Consider the following 21,673-nt stretch of genomic DNA (forward strand, 5'->3'; position numbering starts at 1 on the left):
TTGACCACCTGAGGACACGAGGAGACAGCACTTGGGGGGTCTGCTTTTCGGGGGCAAACAAGCCAAGCAACGGTTTGTGGTCAGTCACCACGGTGAAGGGCCGCCCATACAAGAAATCATGGAATTTTTTTACTCCCTTCACGATTGCCAGGCCCTCCTTGTCGATTTGTGAGTAGTTCCGCTCGGTTGCGTTGAGTGTCTGGGAAAAGTATGCCACCGGTACCTCTCTTCCATCTGGGAGTTGGTGTCCCAGGACAGCGCCAATGCCATAGGGTGAGGCGTCGCATGCTAGCACCACCGGCAGCCTCTCGTCGAAGTGTGCCAAGACCGAGTTTGAGACAAGCAAGTCCTTGACTGCCTGGAATGCGGCCTCCTGGCGATGGCCCCACACCCAAGGGGCCCGCTTGTCCAGGAGTCTGTGTAGGGGCTCCGCTACCGCCGCCTTGTGGGGAAGGAAGGAATGGTAAAAGTTCAATAGTCCCAAGAAGGCCTGAAGTTCAGTCTTGTTCCTGGGCGCTGGGGCATCACAAATGGCCCGTACCTTGTCCCCAGTCGGGTGGACCCCTTCTGCATCCACCATGAATCCCAGAAAGTCCACCTGGGGCACTCCTAGTAGACATTTTTCCCGCTTTACCTTGAGACCCGCTGTCTGGAAACGGTGCAGAACGGTGCGGAGGCGGTCCTCAAACTCCTCTGGTGTGGGCCCGGCAATCAACACATCATCGAAGAAGGGGGTGACGCCAGGAATCCCTTTAAGGAGAGAGTCCATTAGATTCTGGAATATGCCTGGTGCCACGCTGACACCGAATTGCAGCCGCTTTACCCTGAATGCTCCTCTGTGCGTCACAATCGTCTGTGCCTCTGCTGTTGCCTCATCTACTGGCAGCTGTTGATATGCTTGGGCCAAGTCCAGCTTGCCAAAAATTTTCGACCCAGCCAGGGTGGCAAGGACATGGCTGACCACTGGCACTGGGTATGCATGGGCCGTGAGGGCCTTGTTTATGGTACATTTGTAGTCTGCGCAGATGCGGACTGAGCCATTAGGCTTGACAGGTGTGACGATTGGGGTTTCCCAGGGGGCATTAGGTACCGGTTCCAGCACTCCTTGCTCCACGAGCCGGTCCAATTCCTCGTCTATACGGGGTTTCAGAGCGAACGGGACCCGGCGGGCCTTGAGCCTGACTGGTCGTACTGCGGGGTCAAGCTGTAGAGCAATGGGGGGGCCCGTATACTGTCCCAATTTCCCATCGAAAACCCCCGGAAATTCCTTGCATATGGCGTCCACGTCCACTTGTAAGCTAGTGTGGTTCACCCCGGTGACAGCTAGCCCCAGTGGTCCAAACCATGCCAATCCCAGTAAGCTAATGTAGGGGCCCTTGACCACAAGCAAGTCCAGTTGCCGCGTCCGCCCTCGGTATTGCACCCTGAAGGTCCCCACCCCCATTGTGGGGACCTTACGTTTCTGGAAGTCCCGGAGGGTGAATGGGGCCGGCCTGAGTTTGGGACCCCCAGTAGGACACAGTTTCCTTAAGGTCCTTGCCGAGATTATGGATAGAGTTGAACCCGTGTCAAGCTCCATGCGGCATGGGGCCCCCTCTATCTGTACCTCTACATAAATTTTCTCTATGTTGGGGTGGGGCAACTGGTATACCTGGAAGTCCGTGAGCTCTGTCGAGTTGCCTTGGTGCGTTGGGCCCCGGGACCTGGGGTTCTTGGATTGGTCGTCTGATGCCTGGTGTCGGGTGGGCTGAGCCCGACACACCCGGGCGATGTGTCCCGATTTTCTGCACTGTCTGCACTCTGCATTGCGGAAACGGCAGGTCCTCCTCTCATGACTTTCTCCACAGCTTGCGCAGTTCCCTCCTTCTCGTCGAGGCAGCTGTGGTATGTGGGCTGCTTGAGTGCGCTGCTGTACTCGGTGCACCTCCTCCCTGTCAGATCCTGAGTCGTCGGTGAGGTCTTCATGGTGGACCCTCGGTTGGGACGGCTGGCTCGGCCGTGCCTCTTGTGTCGACCTCTCGGCAGCTTCCGTTGCCAGGGCCTCCTCCAGAGCGACCTGGAACGTTAGGTTCTTCTTAGCGTAGAGGCGTCGTTGCAGCTTCTCATCCCTCAGGCCACCGACGAGGCGGTCACGAAGCATGTTCTCCAGCTCTGAGAAGTTGCAGAACCGGGCGGCTTGGCAGAGAGAGGTCACAAACCCAGTTATGGTTTCCCCAGGGGCTTGCCGCTTTGCGTAGAAGGCATTTCGACGAGCCACCACTGAGGGCTGTGGCGAAAAGTGCCCCTTCAGCTGTTCCATTATTGTTTTGTATGGAACAGTAGCAACGTCTTCAGGCGCAAGGAGAGCCCGGGCGATTTCAAATGTCTCCTCTCCGCAGACGCTGAAGAATATTGCCCTCTTCTTGGCGTCTTCATCATCGGTGACCCCTTTGGCTTCTAGGAGGAAGGTGAAACGGGAGGCGTACGCTTCCCAGTCTCCAGATGCTGGGTTGAACGGCGAGAAGTTGCTGTCAGTTGCCATTCTGAGTTCCTTGTGTCCCGGAGCTGAAGCCTGGATACACGGTGCGAGGCAGCGGTGCGGCAGGTGGCGGTGCTGCGGTGCTGTGTGTGGCAGTCAGCTCAGCGGGATCCCATCCTCGTCGCCAGTGAAATATACTCGGAGTCGCAAAGTGATTTCATGCTCTTTATTCAGCTCATAGTGGTGAGGAGGAATGAATGAATGTCCCCTCAAAGTATCTGCCTTATATACATTATTTACACAATGGGCTGCACATGATTGGCTAATTCCGGAATTGTACTGTAAACCAATCAGGTTGTGGATTCACTTCAATCTGGAGCATGATTGGGTGGTTCCTGCCAACCAATCATACTGCTGCATTGTTCTAGGACCAATCAGACTGCTGCATTCTGAATCCTATTGTTCTAGGACCAATCAGACTGCTGCCTTTTGGATCCTATTGTTCTAGGACCAATCAGACTGCTGCAGTTTGGATCCTATTCGACTCAGTACATAACAGCTCCCCTACTTTTAAGGCTCGCCGGGTTCTGGGAGGTGGAGGGTCTAGTGACAACATGTCAGAAGGGTGTTACTTTGGCTCTCCCATGATTTCCCAACTTTTCCCTCCATATGCCTCTGAGCTGCGAGCTCCCGCAAACCCCTGTTGTAAATCTATACCATCTTCCTCTTCCTCCTCCCTGGATTTTGAGGTGGTCTCCACCATTCCTCCTCCTCTGCCCAGTCCCTGACACCACACATAAAAGGCCTGTTCTCCTGTTGCTGCCCTCTGGGCTTCTCATGGAGGAGGCAAACAAAGAAGGGTCTCCATTGATAATCATGGGGGTCTGGGTCAGTATTATTCAGTATTGTTCATTAAATTTCTATACCGCCCTTCATCGGAAGATCACAGGGCGCTTTACAATACAAAAACACAAACATATATGCCATAATAACAAAAAATAAGAATAACCACTCCGCCCCCCTTGAGGTAAGGCAGTCCTGAGCGGAAAGGAAACCGTGCTGAATGCAATGAATGATAGCAGGGCAGAAGAGAAGAGCAGGGCTTCTTACATCCCCAGGTGGAAGAGAGAGAATATACGCAGCTCCTCCTGTGAGCTTCTTTGGTTGGGGAAACCTGAAATGTCTGGATCAAATCCTAACAGTTGGCAAGACTATTCTTTTACCTAATCAAAGGGATAATGTGACAACTGTATATCTTAAACTTGTTGTTGTCAGGAAACACAGCCTTTTCAGATCACAACCTTAACGGTGCTGTCTTTGTACTAGCAGTTCAATGCTTGCTGAAAAATCCATTGGAGCATTTCCAAAAGGGTATCACATAACGTTTTTAAGCCTCCACTTCTTTTCCTTGTTGTTCTTTTTCAGAGAGTACAGTATGAGATTCATTACATAAACCCTTGTCAGACAAAAGGAAAGAGCCTTTAAATGCCTTTTCCATAAAATATTCAGGCACTCTGGTTTTACAGAAGTAGAACATGATGGGAAGGCAATATTCTTGCTTTCTTAAGCACTTACCAGTCTAAAAAGTCTGCGGGTTGATTCTGCGTCAGCTCCCATTAAAAATAGCTATAAAAAACTGATTTATCTCAAATCCATTGAGTTTAAACCTCAGCAAATAGTACTGGAGGCCCAGAAGCCATTTGGGATAATCTCAATGTCAAGGAAATGTCTGATGGAAATTGGTTTTGTGAGTCAAAGTTCAAATGAGGGATTACTGACTGGGAAAATGTGGATTATAGTTCCTGGGTTTTACAAGAGAGGGTTGCAAACTTAGCCAAAATAGCCTTCTTAAATCAGATCTGCCAAGACTCAGATTTTAAACTCTCCTTCCCTGTCTCTTTGAGCTCTCCCTGCTTTGCATTTGTTGACAATTATGACCAGAACTCTATGGCCAAAAGAACTACATGTAACAGACGTCCAAACAGGAGGTATAACCAAGTCAGGTGGAAGAGCCTAAATTACCAATTTTTAAATGTTCACAAGTAATACAAGCACCCCCAAATCAGCAGTTATCTTTCCTGTTTCCCAATATCAGAGTGAAGTCAGGTGTCACGATGGATGGATCTGTTAATTTGAGGTTCTCATTTTCCCAGTCTTAAATTCAGTTATCCACATTTCCACAGCAACCAGGGTAGTCTGTGTTCTAACAGCTGCCAGTTTGTGCAGAGTAGCAGGATTTACCTCTGCTTTACCTGAGGGAGGTGCAGAGAGCAGGCACACGAGGACAGGCCTTTGCAGTGGTGGTCTCTTTCTGTGGATTGCTTTTTAGTGGGATGAGGTAGGACTTGTCCTTTATTTTATTTATGGAATGAAAACAAATGAACAAGGCCACCATATGTAAAGAAAGCAAACAACAGACAGTGAAGAGTCCATATCCAGATTATTACACACCAAGTAATCCTTAAAAACAATACACAGATTGAATGATCCATTGCACATTTAACACTGAGGCTTTGTCCCATTTATTGTGTTATTGAACAAGCATCTTAGTTATTTTGTACTGTATATTGTTTTATACTTTTCTGGATTTTATTTTTAACTGTTCATATTTTTAAGTTTTAACCTTAAGATTTTTAAAAATGAAATGTCCTCCTTTTCTCTCAGACAAGAGTGACCTCCCAAGAAGAAGTTCCCTATCCTGGTTCCTGGTTCCATCACTGACTGGAGCAAAGCACAGGGATGCTTTAAGTCCTTCTTATCTAAGGAAGGGGGAGGAAGTCATGTTTGGTTGCCATTTAAAAAGAAACTACCCAAATTGCACTTCTCTAACACAGCTACTGTTTGAATTCCAAATTTTGCAGTGCTGTTCCCCAACTAATCAAGGCGTTCAAAAATCCACATACAGGGAGTAAAGGTAAAGGGTAAAGGACCCCTGACCATTAGGTCCAGGGTTGCAGCGCTCTTCTTGCTTTATTGGCTGAGGGAGCCGGCGTACAGCTTCCAGGTCATGTGGCCAGCAGGACTAAGCCGCTTCTGGCAAACCAGAGCAGCGCACAGAAACGCCATTTCCCTTCCCGCAGGAGCAGTACCTATTTATCTACTTGCACTTTGAGGTGCTTTCGAACTGCTAGGTTGGCAGAAGCAGGGACCGAGAAATGGGAGCTCACCCTGTCACAGGGATTCGAGCTGCCGACCTTCTGATCGCCAAGTCCTAGGCTCTGTGGTTTAACCCACAGCGCCACCTGCGTCCCATACATACAGGGAGTAAGTGTGCATAAAACTGAATATGTTGGTGAAAACAACATAAAAGTGCACTATAGTAAGGGAAATTGCTTGTGATAATGTGCCTATTAGTTAAAAACTGCATACAAACATGTGTTTATTGGGAGACATCCACACTACAATACTGAGAAATTTTCATGAGGATTTAAAAAAAAATAATCTACAGAAATGTGGAGAACTGATTTTAAGTTTGGGAGTATTAGAAACAGAAATTGACAGATTCACACATCCCTAATTCTGTCACAAATTAAAGTCAAAATTCATGGGAACCCATGAGTATCTCACAGAATTTGTTCTGTCTCATCTTAGACACTTCACCGTAAGACCACCCTGTGTCAGCCCGGAAAGGAAGGTAGGATTTCCTGTACTGCTGACACCATGAGACGTGATTTCAAACTTTGGCCTTTAACAAATGCCACTTTCACAGCCTCCCTTTTGCTTATTTTATTCTCTGAGTCTTGGAGGTACAGCACGTTCCTTCTGTAAAAAAGCACTGCTGCTTGGAGATCTTTGAAGTCAGGTGGTGTGCATGCTAACAAGTCAGACAGGAAATGGAGTTTCCTGCAAAAGCAAATAATGACAGTCATGCGAAGCCTCCCTCCCACTTGTATCATCCTTGCCAGCCCTGCCTAAGGTGCAGAGGAAGCTGACTTAACAGAAGCCTCTCTATGCCACCCTCAGACTCTCCTCAGGCCACATCCACCAGTGGCTCTGATTCACACCTCAAGAGCTGTTGCCTGGCTGAAAGGCAACCTTGAACTCTTCAGAACGCCTCTTGCTGTCTTGGATGGTGTGTAAGTGTCTATAGAAACTCGCCTCCTGACTGTTTTTGCTTCTGGCCCAGTCCACGGCCGGCATGTGGCTCTTGCAAGGTTGCCCAGACAGGAATGTGGTTCCTGGACTGAACATGCTTCGCCACCCTAGTCTACACTGACTAACAACGGCTTTCCGGGGTTTCAGGCAGGCGGGGAACCTCCAGTTTATCTAGATACCTTTAACACACAAAGCATCTATGTTATCACTGAGCTACAGTCCTTCTCTACACTGAATGATGTTGGGCAAGTGACACGCTTGGCTCTCAGCCTGAGGACTGAACTTCAGGCCTTCTGACACAAAGTGCTCTGGAGAAGCTGTGATGCTGAAGTCTGCACTTCACAGAAGCATAAGCTCACCTTGACCGGCCTGCTTTGTTGATGGTGATCTGTGGGTGAATATAAATTTAATGTCACTAAATAATGACTCACATCAGGCCCTACCTCTAGACAGAGTGAGGTGGCTTCCTCAGGGAGCTGATTGTGGGTATCATGAAACGGCATCAAACAGTCCTTGTGGGAGCCACACTTCTGCTGAATCTCTGCCATTGTGCTTTTGGTTGGAATGGTTTTACTTGTTCTTAAAACTGTATATTCTATTGCTGTAACCCACCCTGGGACCCAGGAAATCAAACAAGCATACAAACATTTTTGTAGTTCTGCCTCCAGCGGAAAAAAGAGTGATAGAGAGAGAGGTTTCATCTCCACTACATATTTAAAGCACTATAATACCACTTGGAACAGGCATGGCTTCCTCCAAAGGAGCTGAGACTTATTCAGAGACCCCGTTCCGCTCACAGAGCTACAATTCCAGAGTTCTCTGGGAAATTGCTTTGCAAAAATTGCACATACAAATGTGTATATTAGGATAAATCCACACTAAAATGTTGATGAGTTTTCATGAGAACTTAAAACACAGACACACAAACAGCTGCGAAAATGTGTGGAACTCAATTTAATTTTGGAAAAATGAGAAACTGCGAGAAACTGAAATCGACAGATTTGCCCCTCCCTGCCTCCAAGCAGCAAAATATTTTGGGGCAGCCTTGTCAGTGCTGGGGCAGCTGCTTTGTTTTGCCTCTTGTTTTTTTGGCTGAGAGTGCTTTGTTTACTTCCTTGGCTTTGCTTTGCTGATTTTACACCTGGAAATAGAAGAAGGTGGCTATTCTGGATACAAACACACACACACAACCCTTTGCAACTGCTCTCAGGGATAGAGGATGCATGATAGTTTTATATATTTTAAACAACAGAAATAAATGTAATATAAAGCATTGTTATTATTACTATTCTCCTGCCACAGGGCAAGATCATCTGCCTGGAACAATCTGAAAGGTGGCAAAGCCTATTTCCAGTTCTAATGGCTTTGTGGTGTAGCCAGTGTGGTGTAGTGGTTAAGAGCAGTGGACTTGTAATCTGGGGAACCAGATTCGCGTCTCCGCTCCTCCACATGTAGCTGCTCTTGGGCTAGTCACACTTCTCTGAAGTCTCTCAGCCCCTCTCACCTCACAGAGTGTTTGTTGTGGGGGAGGAAGGGAAAGGAGAATGCGAGCCGCTTTGAGACTCCTTAGGCTAGTGATAAAGCGGGATATCAAATCCAAACTCCTCCTCCTCCTCCTCCTCTTCCTCTTCCTCTTCCTCTTCCTCTTCCTCTTCCTCCTCCTCCTCCTCCTCCTCCTCCTTCTTCGCAACCTTTGGATTCCATGTTGATGGAATCCTTGCTACAGTGACTGAGCAACACAACACATCAGCCAGCTGGAAATGGAGAAACATATCCATCTCGTCTGGCGGTTGGTCTCTGCTGACTGAGCCTCCCAGGGTCTCTGGGCTGCAGCTGTGTTTAAGAAACGGCTTAAACAAATATTCCATCTCAGCTTCTGTTGCAGGCCATGTAAAATGGGATTTTAGAGAATGGGCTTGGCGTTTCAGTAAGGTAACAACAACAGCAAGAAAAAGAGTTTTAATTTTATTGTTGGTTTGTTGCTTATTGAGGGGCAGGGAGGTGGGCAGTACACAGAATGCTGGACCAAGTGGTACCTTGGGTTACAAACGCTTCGGGTTACATATGTTTCAGGTTACAGACTCCGCTAACCCAGAAATATTACCTCGGGTTAAGAACTTTGCTTCAGGATGAGAACAGAAATCGTGCTCCAGCAGGGCGGCAGCAGCAGGAGGCCCCATTAGCTAAAGTGGTGCTTCAGGTTAAGCACAGTTTCAGGTTAAGAACGGACCTCCGGAACGAATTAAGTACTTAACCCGAGGTACCACTATATTGCAGACATTAATATTGCGCAGCTTGAAGCAATTGAGTGCATAAAAACTGATTCCTTTTGAAATAAAAATTGCCCAGACCCATAAATATTATTCAAACCTTTACTAACCAGAATTTCTTCAAAGTAGGTACAAAAAGAAATCAATGGCTGAGTTTCCAAATTTAAATGACTGAGTATTCCTGTGTCCAGGATACTCTCTTTTGGGACAAGCTAGTCTCCGGGAGCCGATTATCCATGGTGTGCAATGTCCTACTCCAAGGCCGCTCCAATCCAAATCTTTATTATGGTCACGGCTGAACTGCAATGATTGCTGAATTCATTGATTTTTCCTTGATGTTGCCCCTTCTGGGAATAAAGATCTGCCTGGCTGCTTTAACATGTGCTCTGTTTTATGCTGTATCCCTATTGTGTTTATTTTAAGCTGCTACTCACAATCCTGGCTTTACCCTCCCTGCCCCCTTTTGGTCTGTTCCATCTTGCTTCCTGTTTCCGAGGGTTGCCATATTTCAAAGAGTAAAAAATAGGACACCCCGGAAGTTGTTGAGCTTTTTAAAGGATTTTTTTTCTATTGACTTGCCTGCCTTTAATGTCTGGGAAAATCCAGCCCTATGTTTCCTCTATTTTTTTATTCTTGCATTCTGGACTGGCTTTATCCCAGTGTCCTTACATGTCATCCTCTGAGTTGTACTGTATCACTGTGTGATCTTTGTTTCTTCCCTGGTTTCCATCCTACCTTCCTATTTCTGAGGGCTTTTTCATTTTGAATGAGCTGTGCAGTTACAGGCATTATTTGCTTTCCCAAGCTGTTGGGAGTGGCCATTAGGAGATCTGGGGGCAAGGCGTCACCAGGAGGTTCATGGTCCCCTGCTCCATTTCTCTGTAACATCTGAATCAGGATGGGCCATGCAAGACCTCAGTTAGTGCCTGTATTCATTGGTGGGCTGGAAGAGAGCCAACAAACTGACTCTAAATCAGGACAAGACAGAGAAGCTGTGTGGAGATAGATAATAGATCAATTGCCTCCTTTGGATGCGGCTGTACTTCCTCTGAAAGAGCAGGTCTGTGATCTGGGTGTGCTCCTGGATTCATCTTTGTCACAAGAAGTCCAGGTGACCTCAGTAGCTAGGCGTTCCTTGTACCAGCTTTGGCTGGTAAGACAGTATGGCCGTTTCTGGACTGGGATAGCCTGAGCACTACCATCTATGTGCTAGTAATCTCCAGACTGGATTACTGCCATGCACTCTAGGCTCAAAGTCCTGATTTTGGTCTATAAAGCCCTATGCACCTTGGGACCAGGATATGTGAAAGATTGTCTCACCTCTTACATAACCTGTTGATAACTGTGCTCTGCAGGTGAGGGCCTCCCACAGATACCATCTTATTAGGAGGACCATTCCATGCAGTGCAGGAATCGGGCCTGAGCTGTGCAGCATCTGGTCCTTGCAATTCTTTTGGCTGCCTGCTGAATGCCTTCTTCTCTGAGTAATCCTTTTTAGGGGAGACATTTCCAGTCTGCATCTGTACTGGAAGTGTTTTTAAGATGCCTCAGAGATGGTTTCATTGCTTTATTGGTTGTTGTTTGATGCCCTGGGCTCCTTTGGGAGGAAGGGAAGGATAGAAATGTAAAAACGAACAGTACAAATTGATCCAAAGCACAGCAGTTGATAAACTGGGAGATTGAAATAAAAATACATTGAGAGCTTCTTCTTTAAACTAAAAGCTGATAAAGATGATGCCACATGTATTTCTAGGGAGAGGCAATTCCATGGATGATAAGCTGCCACTGAGAAACTTATTGCTAGTGATATAAGAATCAGAGACCCAGGGTTGTTTATATTTTTGATTTAATAATGTTTCAGTGTTTCACTTTTAATTGCATCGAACCTTTAGCTAGAATGCATCCATGGATGATTTCTGCATGCCTGCATTTTGTGACTCCCTCCTACTTTGCATTCCATCTCTCCTATCTGACCGTGAAAGTGGCACAAATGGCAGGATGTTTTCCGATGTCTCTGTTGTGAGTTAGCACCAGCGTCAGATACGGGACAGATACGGGAAAGGAATGTCAACAGCCCCCACTGAAGGTCTGGTTGCCTAGACAACTGTCTGATAAGTTGTAAGCTGAGACCACGTGCTTTGGAACACCCCAAGGAAGTTGATATCAGTATGAAGCCGTGCGTTCTTTACATCCCATGACCTGTAACCTTTCTTGATGTATGTAGAAGGATGTTTAACACTGTTTTGATGATTCTCTGTGTGCTGTGTGTTAGAACCCGATATAAGCTTTGTTCTGATGTACCTCGGAACAGTCCTTCCAACTAGCAGCTGAGCAGCTGGTTGGCAAGTCTGCTCTATTGCAATAGTTTTGATAAACGCTAGGTCCCTCTGGGATACTGGACTTGAATTAGTTTCCTTGGTTCTGTGGTTTATTTTAAAGGTGGTCCCTCACCTGGGTAACAAACAAGGTGGTGTAGAAGTGAATTCTTACCACACTAGTCTCTTGTAAGCAGGGCAAAGAACAGGGCCTTGGGCATGATGTGGGAGCAGATGGCCCATCCAGTGGTCCTGAACTGTTTAGGGCAGGCTTCTTCAACCTCAGTCCTCCAGATGTTTTTTGGCCTACAACTCCCATGATCCCTAGCTAGCAGGACCAGTGGTCAGGGATGATGGGAATTGTAGTCTCAAAACATCTGGAGGGCTGATGTTGAGGAAGCCTGGTTTAGGGCTTCAAACACCCCCAAAACAGCACTTCACAGGGAGCCTAAAAATAAACAGGCAGACAGCGTAACTGGTAGGTGATTGATCCATTTGTTGGCCCCCACCAGATAATTAAAGGACTCATGAGCACAGGCTCATGGCACAAATTTGCATAACATTTGCATTTGATGATTTATAGGATTATATGCCTGTGGGAAATTCAAGTGGTGAGTGGGCTGCATTCTCACTAGCATGATATATAAGCCATAAGGTAAAGGTAAAGGGACCCCTGACCATTAGGTCCAGTTGTGGCCAACTCTGGGGTTGCGCCGCTCATCTCGCTTTATTGGCCATGGGAGCCGGCTCCGGGTCATGTGGCCAGCATGCCTAAGCCACTTCTGGCGAACCAGAGCAGCGCATGGAAACGCCGTTTACCTTCCTGCCGGAGCGGTACCTATTTATCTACTTGCACTTTGACGTGCTTTCGAACTGCTAGGTGGGCAGTATAAGCCGTATAAGTTGCCATATAAGCAAAGGCTGAATAATTGCATCAGAAATGGAAACGAGAGCGAAATTCCCGCAGTTCACACATTTCTCTGAGGTCAGGAAATGGGAATATGAGCAGTATTCACCATCGTTGGGTGGGTGGGTGTTTTTTAAGTGTGCAAACATTGGTGAATAATTATGACATCTTCTGCATTGTTTTTGGCATTTACCTTCCACTGAACTGAATTGAAAATGACCACATAATCATGTAAGTTTCACCCATAGCAGGCAGCAAGATGAATAATAGCAGAACAGCATGAGCCAAACTGTAGTGGAATGGAAGCAGCGCTGATTGCAATGAACTCAGGAGAGGATGGAAATTCCTGCCTGCCTAACATCCTTAGAGCGAAACACTTAAAAATAAAAAGCTGAAAAGAAGGGTGGGAGAGGTGGGAGATCTGGGGCCCACTGCAAAATCCCCCAACACTCTTGCCCACACGTTTTCTTGTTCCAGTTTACATTTCTGAGCCACGTTGAAAGGTGGCTCTGCTTAGAGTATCCAGACTGGATGGTATAAGAGAATGAATTTAGGTAAAACTCTCCTCCCCACTTTGGGCCAAGTGCTAGACTGAACTTTTGCAGACCCAAGGAAGAGAGCAAACCTCTGAAATATTCTGTTTAGTATGCAGTAGGTTCCCAGATGCATTTCCAGGTAAGGCTTAGGAAAGCTCTTGCCTGAAAACCTAGAGATCAGAGAATACTGAGCTTGCTGGACCAAATGTCTGACTCAGTATGTTACGGTAAAACACACTTCCATATCACATATGGTAAAACATACTTCCGTATCACAGTATAAGGCAGTTTTCTGGATTCCATTAACCCCCCCCCAAGTGCACCCTCCTCCCTAAATCCCCCCCCCCAGGGCAAAATGGGGACAGTGATAAACAGGGAGAATTGGGGGTGTTCAATGGCCTAAACTCCTAGCAAGTACAGAACTTGGCATGAGGATGGAGCAAAGTGACTCGGGGGAAAGGATCCAGTTTACCAAAGAGCTGATCGTGAGACGATGTGGCATTGTCAAACTATGTTAGGTTGTTTCAAGGGGGACTCTTGGGAACGTCGAGATGGGTTAGCATTGAAATCATATCGGTTTCTCATCTGGCGTGGCTCCTCAGCCTGGTAATGGGAAGGGACTGTCAGGCGGGGAAGACAATATCCTACCTGTCTCAGGCAGAACAAACCTCTAAACTATCAAAGCTGACTTTTCAAAGTGAGTCACTGCTGGCCATTTATACAGCTTTCTGTCGTTCTTTTGTTCAGCCAGAATAATGCAGCTGTGATTTAACCTAAGCCAGGGCTACAACCCCCTGTGCTTTGAGCTTCTGCACAGGGAAGGAAGGAGCAGTCAGTTTTGGTCTTCTCAGTTTCTCGTTTTCCTAGCCTTAAATTCAGAGCTGCACATTTTGATTGTTTTTACATATGGAATTGATTTTAATTGTATTTGCTGTTGGTTGTTATTACTGTGAAATCACTTTGAGATATTTAATGGGAAAGCGATTCATAAATGGAACCAAATAAATATACAAACAAATATTATTCCATCTCATGTTTCAAGTGAGGCATAAGCTATTTTATACTGCTCTATCAGACAGAACAATAATTTGAATATCATCAAGTTAAACATTTCATTTCATTTATTTTTATAAATTATCCCACATATTTTTTTAAGGAACCTGAAGGCATTAAATACAGTAATAAAAACCAGAATAAAAACAGACATAATCCCTAAAAATCCTCAGTATATGTTCAAATTCATAAATTAACAGTTTCCAACCTGTTCACCAAATTCCACCTGCACAAAATTAGCAGACCTGAACCAGTTCCATTAATTCCTTATTCACGTATGGAGAGAATGAAAGATCCTTTTAAAATAATGTTAAAACTTATACTTTAAAAATAAGGTTATTAATTACTTGTAGAGATTAGTCACCTTGAAATTAATTCCACATTAATTCCATATGTGGATTTAAAAAGGAAGGGGGCAGCATGTTTCTTGGATGGAATTATTTTCCTTGACTGCTGATGAATTATGGAGCAGGAGACTGGAAAGCTATGAATAAAAATAATACATACTAAGGAGCCTGTTAAAACCGCAACATTTACATGCATCAACACAGAATTTAAACAGCGAAAGTTTCCAGTGTCACTGATGAAAGAAACAGCAAGATTACACTTCTCTACCCACTACCTGAGAGTAAGGCCCACTGAACTCAGTGGGATTTACTTCTGAGTAGACATGTAAATAGGATTGCTACACTGCAAGTACTGTACAGTAATGTCAAAATAAGATCTGAACAAGGGAACTATGATATTGTACCATCTAAGACCACAAGGTGGTGCTGTATTTTCTAAAAAAGAATTTGTACCTGTAGCAGTGTGCTTAAAAAAAATGAAAACAAATTAAATCTGGAGACGTAGAAAGCTTTAAGGGCATTTTTTTTAAAGGAAAAAAGTGTAACTCACTTGTGCAGGAATTGGTTTAGTGCACCAACCTGGTGCCCTCAGAAGTTGGGATCATAACTCCCAAAGTTGCAGCCAATACCAAGCCGGCAAAGACTGTGCTATATATTTATGTTTGATGCATTACTTAATGTAATATTATGCATTGCTCATCTGCCAAAGCACCTCATGGCAATTTACAATTAAAAAGCTGTAAGACAAAAAAAAACTTTTTTAAAAAAACAGCTTCATAGCACACTTTGCTATTCTTAAATATTTGTGTGTGTGTGTACAGTGCTATTTTTCTAGAAAAAGAGGTGCCAGAACTCACCATGAACACCACCCTCATTCTCTTAGAATGGCAATGGTGCCCACCTGAGGGATGCCAGAACTGAGTTCTGACTGAGAAAAAGTCCTCTGTGTGTGTGTGTGTGTGTACACCCCCCCACCATATATATAATTGGAACTGCAGGGCTCAAGAGAGGCACATTTTGTTCTCCGCTATCTGTCCAGCTAATCCACTGGGTGGGGGGCTGCCTCCTAGAAAGAACATCCTGGCAAAATGGGAGACCAACCTGGCTCCATCCATCAGCCAGTGAAGCAACAGCTGCTCTACTGTGTGCTTTCCTCTTCCCTCCTCTTCCCACCTTCCTCATATATCATGTATGATGATGATGATGATGATGATGATGATAGATACTTGTGCAACTCTTAGGTGGGGTAGATCCTTTATAAGTGAACCATCACTGTCGTCATCTAATGCTTAGGAAAACATTGTATACTAGTTGTTTATGGTTGTTTTTAAGTGGTAAATTATATTGAAAGCTTGGTACAGACTAGAAGGTGGTGTGATATAACTTCAAAACACATAATTTAAAATGTGATAATTGCTCTGGAAAGTTTGCAAAGATTACCTGGTATGATGACAGCTGAGCTGGGAACAGGGGCGCCGACTTATAAAAAATATTGGGGGGGCGGGGGCCCATACCGACTTATAAAAAATATTGGGGGGGCCCAAGACCTCCAAACCGCTGCTGCTGGGGGAACGAAAGGGGCGAGCCCCGGGCTGCCCTGACCTTAAGTGAACCTGTGAGGGCCCGCCCTTTGCGGCAGCCGATTGGCTGCCGCCGTGGGCGGTGAATATTAATGAGCTAGGGGAAATCCCCGCTTCTCACGGGGCTGACGCCAGCCCCGCGAGATTGTTGATGGGTCGAGAGCCCGCAACCCCACCCCCTCTCTAGATCGGGAGTGGCTTTGTTTTAACTCATTACTGAATGTATTTTAAAAGGTAACTATCGTCAAACAAGGAAAATAAAAAATAACAACATAATTTTGTGATTTTACAAAGCATAATATAACTAATAATTTTCTTAAATTATTGGGGGGGCAGAGCCCCCCCAATCGAATTTTTGAGGGGGCTCGGGCCCCCTCAGGCCCCATGGAGTCGGCGCCTATGGCTGGGAATAAAAAAATGGAAGGTGTGGCTTTTTAAACCCACCTTTATGTCTTTAAAAAAAATTCTTAGGTTGCAAAAGTATGTGCATTGTCTCTCTTTTCAGGTTGTAGAGTCTTTTCTGCAGATCAGTTACATTTGATGGGAAACATTCACATCCCAACTTCTGTTTTCTCATGGGCTCTTCCAGACTGGTGTTTTATTGCGGGTTCATCCTGCAACAGGTTCTTGATGCAGTAATAATGCATCAGTGGGAGGTGTCTTCTGCTTTAGTTTGCTCTGCAATGCTTCTCCAATGCTGCCACTTTGATGCAATTTGGAGGGACTATACCACAGCAAAATACATGGCACAAAAAGTTATGAGATTTCAGCAGGACATTATGCAGTGACTGTAAATGAAGCAGTGTGGCTGCCCTAAAACTTTTGTGGAGTTGAGCTGCATTGAAAGCAGGATTGCTTACGATAGCTCCAGTAGCATCACAAATTCACAATAAAAAGGATGGGGCCTGTGAGACTTTGCATCCCCCTCCTTGAGGCAACAAGGCGGCATTTACTTGAGGGCAAACATCCTGTCCCGCTATCAGTGCCCAGCCTTCTTTCCCTCCTGTGCTGCCTATTATTGTGTGGCCCAATTACCAGCTAATCATATAAAGCTGCCTGTTTTAATTTACTCAGCCTCTCGGTTTCTTGACATGCTGAGCCAGTTCCTTTATTTATTTAGTTTTGTGGTGACGGCAGGGAGCGGGGAGGGAGCCATTGTACCATTGCCTTTTGGATATTAAAATGCAAGCCAAGGGCACGGCCTCCTCTTGCCCAGTCTGTGGCCAAAGAGTTCTTTTCTTTTCCCGGTCAAATAAAGCTTCTCCTGCTCCAGAGCGTTGCAAAGACAAGCCTGGGTTTCCCATTGACTGGTGAAGCAGCCCATCAAAGACACACGTGGCAACACAGGCTGAGCAAGCATTCACTTGCCTCCCAACACTGCTCCAGATGTTCAGAACACTCACATCTATTTTTCTGTCTGGATACAGGAAATGTTTCCATCTCTCTTGGATGTGAACACTCAACTTGATGAGTTGAGAAACACATGTCTGGGCTGTTCCACTTCAGTCTGCAAGTGTTGACTCACCTGACTGAAGGTTCCTCCTCACGTTCTGGCACATAGACAGCTAGCATGTCAGGGAGGAGGGCTCAGTGGATGACTCCATTTACTGCAGTGAGCATTTACTGCAGAATGTTCACTCGCAATTTACAGTGCATCTTTAACAGTTTCTTTTAACACATTTTCAGTGTCCAATTTCTACCCCACCCACCACACTCAGAAAATCCAAGTTTATTTTTGAACACAACGGAAGAGCTGTACAATATCCCAGGTGTAGATAATGCTATTGCAAAGTTATTCTGGTTGGTTACAGACTGTATAGATTGATTTAGGGCAGGGTTGACCAAACTTGGGTCTCCAGCTTTTTTTTTTTTTAATAATATTTATTCAAATTTTAAAGGTTACAAAAAGAATCAAAAAAGAAAACAAAACAGTACATAAAAGCAAATCACATCCAGAAAAAAAGCAAAAAACAGAAAAAAGAAAAAAATCAAAAAGTCAAAAAGAAAAAAGGACAAGTTAAACCTTTACATATTTTCCTTTCTTTAACTTATTTCCTTGACTTCCTCCCCTCTTTATATTCTAGTTCAGATAGGTATTTCAGCAAATCCTTCATCTTGTTTTTATCCTAATAATTTATCTTGATATCCTGTAATTTTTCATTCTCTCTTTCACCAATTATCCATCCATTTTTACTTTATTTAATCTTATTTCTCATTAAAACTGATATATTTAAACTTATTCTCTTAAGACGTTTCCCCTAGGGTTATAAAAATTTCATTCCACGATTTTTCCATTTTTCATTAAAAGCAATTTTTTTAAAAAAAACTCAATATATACATTTTAAATTCCCAATTTTCTTCCACCGTCTCCCCTCCCCGGTCTCGGCCCCTACCAACAGTTCCATCAACCTCCGACAGTCCATCAACCTGGAGATCTTAAATCCGAGGCTCTTAACTCTTCTTCATGTCCCGTCTGCCGATCTTCTTGATAATCTTTGGTATTAAAAAACAGTTCTCGGAGGGGCTCCAACCCAACAATGATCATATTCCTTCTTAGCAAGTCTGCCAGATTTCCATAATTAAAGGTAGGGCCCATAAAGTATTCCACGCCTTGCTTCACACTTCTTCCAAGTCCAAAGGCCCCAGATACTCCAATCTCCTCCTGGCTCAAATTCATATCCCAAAAGTCATTTGATCCCCACATAAGGTGATCTCTCGACCTTTCATTTTCCAACTCAAGCCAGGCTCCCATCTCCAAAACCTGGCTTCTCTTAGTTACCGTCAACTTATAATCCTCCATTTGCCTCTGTGGGGTTAAGACTCCCCCTTGCTTCACTTTCACAACAACTCTCTCCTTCTCTGGTTCTTCAATGTGTTCCATTGAAAAGGATTCCTGTGCCGGATTCTTGTCAACTTCTTTGCTGATGCCCACTTTTGTTCCCAAAATATCAATGCTGGTATTTCTATCTGTTCATGCAGCTTTCCCAGGAGATAAAATGTCCTATTCAGTACAGACACTACTTCCTTCCCAACAGACATCCTTAAAGTGTTCAAGGTCAAAGCTGGTTTCTCAGGGCCTTTGTTTTTAAAACCAATTTCCCAGCTGCATTCTTGCAACAATGTCCCAAAACTCCCTCTAGAGGGAAACAGTCTCCATTTCAATCCTTCCAGCACAGTCCCAAAAGTCCCAAAGGTAAATTAGTAACAATTCCAATAAACGCAGAAGCGGACAATGGAAACAAAGTCTATCTTTTGTATCTTGACAGCTAGCTGTCAAATTTATCTATTCACCGTTGATGGGCTCCTCGCGGACCGCTCCCAGGTTTAGAGACGTGGCGCTTCAATTCCTAAATTTTCACCTTCTCCTGCAGGGTTCCCCTGCTTCCAAAGGAGGTATTAATAATATTTTCAATCAGTGGAGTTTTAATCCTTTACTTAGGACTTTCCAAGACCTTAGTTAACAAGTTCTTTGCTTCAATCTATTTACAAAAAGAAAAGGTGGACTTCCTGTTTAGACCTTCCCCGTTCAATGCCAAATTAAGTTATTTTAAAAGTCCAATTTCCCGTTCTACTCACGGGTTGTTGTTTAAAATCCAATTGTCCACAGGAAAAAGTCAGCGCTCTCCGGCAATGGCTGTGCGGCTTCACTCCGTAAAAATAGCGGTCGATTCAAAACACCGCGCGGCTCACCCCACGTCACTGCGGATCCCCCAAAAAGGGGTTTCCCTGCGAGTAGGGAGGGCGCTCCTGGTGTCAGCCGAATCCCACGTTCCCAGGCTTCCTCCGCCTGGGATTTTTAAGGGGTCTCCGCCTTCGCCGCGGTGGCAAGACCCGAATTTCACGGAGCAGGTTCCTCTCAGTCAGAGGAATTCCGCCATTGCCGATGGCGCTAACCTGGAAGTTCCGGGTCTCCAGCTATTGTTAGACTACAACTCCCTTCATTCCTAGCTAGCAGGACCAGTGGTCAGGGATGATGGGAACTGTAGCCCAAAAACTGCTGAATACCCACGGGAAACCCTGCTTTAGGTATTTCCTAGGTTGCTGTAGCAATTTCCTTCTCTATGGCCCATTTCTAGGATTTAACTCTGTTGGTTTAAAGTTTAAACCTCCCCTTTCTAAATAGCACATAGCATCCAACATTTCTTCGATGAAAATAGGGAAGTCCTATTTAATAATAATAATAATAATAATAATAATAATAATAATAATAATGTTATTTATACCCCTCCCATCTGATTTGGTTGCCCCAGCAACTCTGGACGGCTTCCAGCATATAGAAAAAACACAATTAAACATTAAACATTAAAAAAAACTTCCCTATTATACAGGGCTGCCTTCAGATGTCTTCTAAAGGTTGTATAGTAACTTATTTCCTTGGCTCAGAGGTCACATAACTGCATATCCTGCAACCTTTCTCCGATGAAAATAGGGAAGTCCTAAGGAAAAGTGGGATATTTAAGGATCAAATCAGAAACTGGGATGGCTTCTGTAAATCTGTCCCTGGAAAATAGGGACACTTGGAGGGTCTGATAGCATTGCCTTTACATCTGTTTTTCCCCCCACCCTCCCCCCACCGATCAAAAATTGCAGCAGGGAGTGGGGATATCACAACTGGAAGTGCAGTGAGTGGAGAGGGCTTAACCTGTTCCCCATACACACAAGAAGAGCTTGGGGAAAGGAGGACTGGCCACATAATGTTAGAAGTCTGGAAGGAGAGTTGCTGTTTGCATCCATTTTAAAACAGAACAATGATGGTTGCTGAAGCTGAACAGCCCATGTCCAGAAACACTCCTAGTATTATGGGAGAGGGAGAAAAGGTCAACTCTAGCCAGTTTTCCCCCACATGCATCATTTTATATGCCTCTGCCGTGTTCCTCCATACAGTAACCTCCTCCTGCACCTGGTCCTTCTAAACCTGGAATGGACAAACAGTCTAGATGTCATTGGACTATGACTGCCACCATCCCTGGCTACTGGCCATGCCAGCTGGAGCTGCTGGGATTTGGAATTCCAATGAGCCAGAGGACCATCTAATCTGATCCACAGCAATGCAGGAATCTGCAGCTGGCCCATGCTGGGACCAAACCCACGTATTTAGCATTCTCAGCACCAGGCTCTAACCCTTCAGGCCATCTAGAACCAACCCTTCAGGCCATCTAGAAAGAGGAACATGGTTTTGACAGCCCAGCTCTGAACGAAAAGTCTGAAATTCATTGGCCTCCCCAACCCCTTGATCTCTTGAGTTGGCCTTTTCTTCCTTGGAACAAATACTTGTGGGGAAGGCCATTGGATTTTCTTCTTTGTATCTTTCCTTTTTTGTATGTGTCAGTTTTGTTGACGTTGGCTACTTCTTGTGTGTGTGTGTATGTGTGTGTGTGTGTGTGTGAGAGAGAGAGAGAGAGAGAGAAGAAGGGAGAGGAAAAGAACTTAATATTTAATATGTATAAGATGCACATTGTCTGCTTCTATTGCATCCAACAGAATATACCCTTGGGGGGGAATTTAATGCTGGCAAAGGAATAAAAGATTATTTTTTTAAAAAAAACAACAACACCAGGCACAGAGGAGAGTGCTTGGCGATTAGATGTCTTTATCCGTCATGTATTTGTTTCCTGAGGCAGCAGAAGATTAATTGTTTGGGTATCTTTGCCACATGTGGAAAAACATCCCAGGGAGAGGCTAAATGGGAAGGCTTTGCCGCTGTGGATTCTTTAAAAGCAAAAGAGCAGAAATCCAACCAGAACTTCAGAAGCAGTGTTTTATATACCCTGGGAAGACATGAGCTAAAGCAAAACGCAACTGATGATACAGGTGATATCCACATCATGCATTTAAGGCGCATGGCTCTCCCTAAAGAATCCTGGGAACTGTCATTTGTGAAGGGTGCTGGGAATCATGGGGGTAAAACTACTAGGACCTTCTGCAGGTAAAGCAGGTGTTCTAACCATGGTGCTATGATCCCTTCCCAAACAGCAAGGTTAACTTGTTCGTTTAAATAGCCTACGTTTCAGCAGGAATGCTTGCATGTTTTCTGTTCAGTGTTAGTTTTAGGGAGTTGCGGATCTCTCTCTCTCTCTCTCTCTCTCTCTCTCTCTCTCTCTCTTTCTTTAAG

Source organism: Podarcis erhardii, assembly GCF_964252035.2.
Source record: "Podarcis erhardii genome assembly, chromosome: 15".
NCBI classification, from domain to species: Eukaryota; Metazoa; Chordata; class Lepidosauria; order Squamata; family Lacertidae; genus Podarcis; species Podarcis erhardii.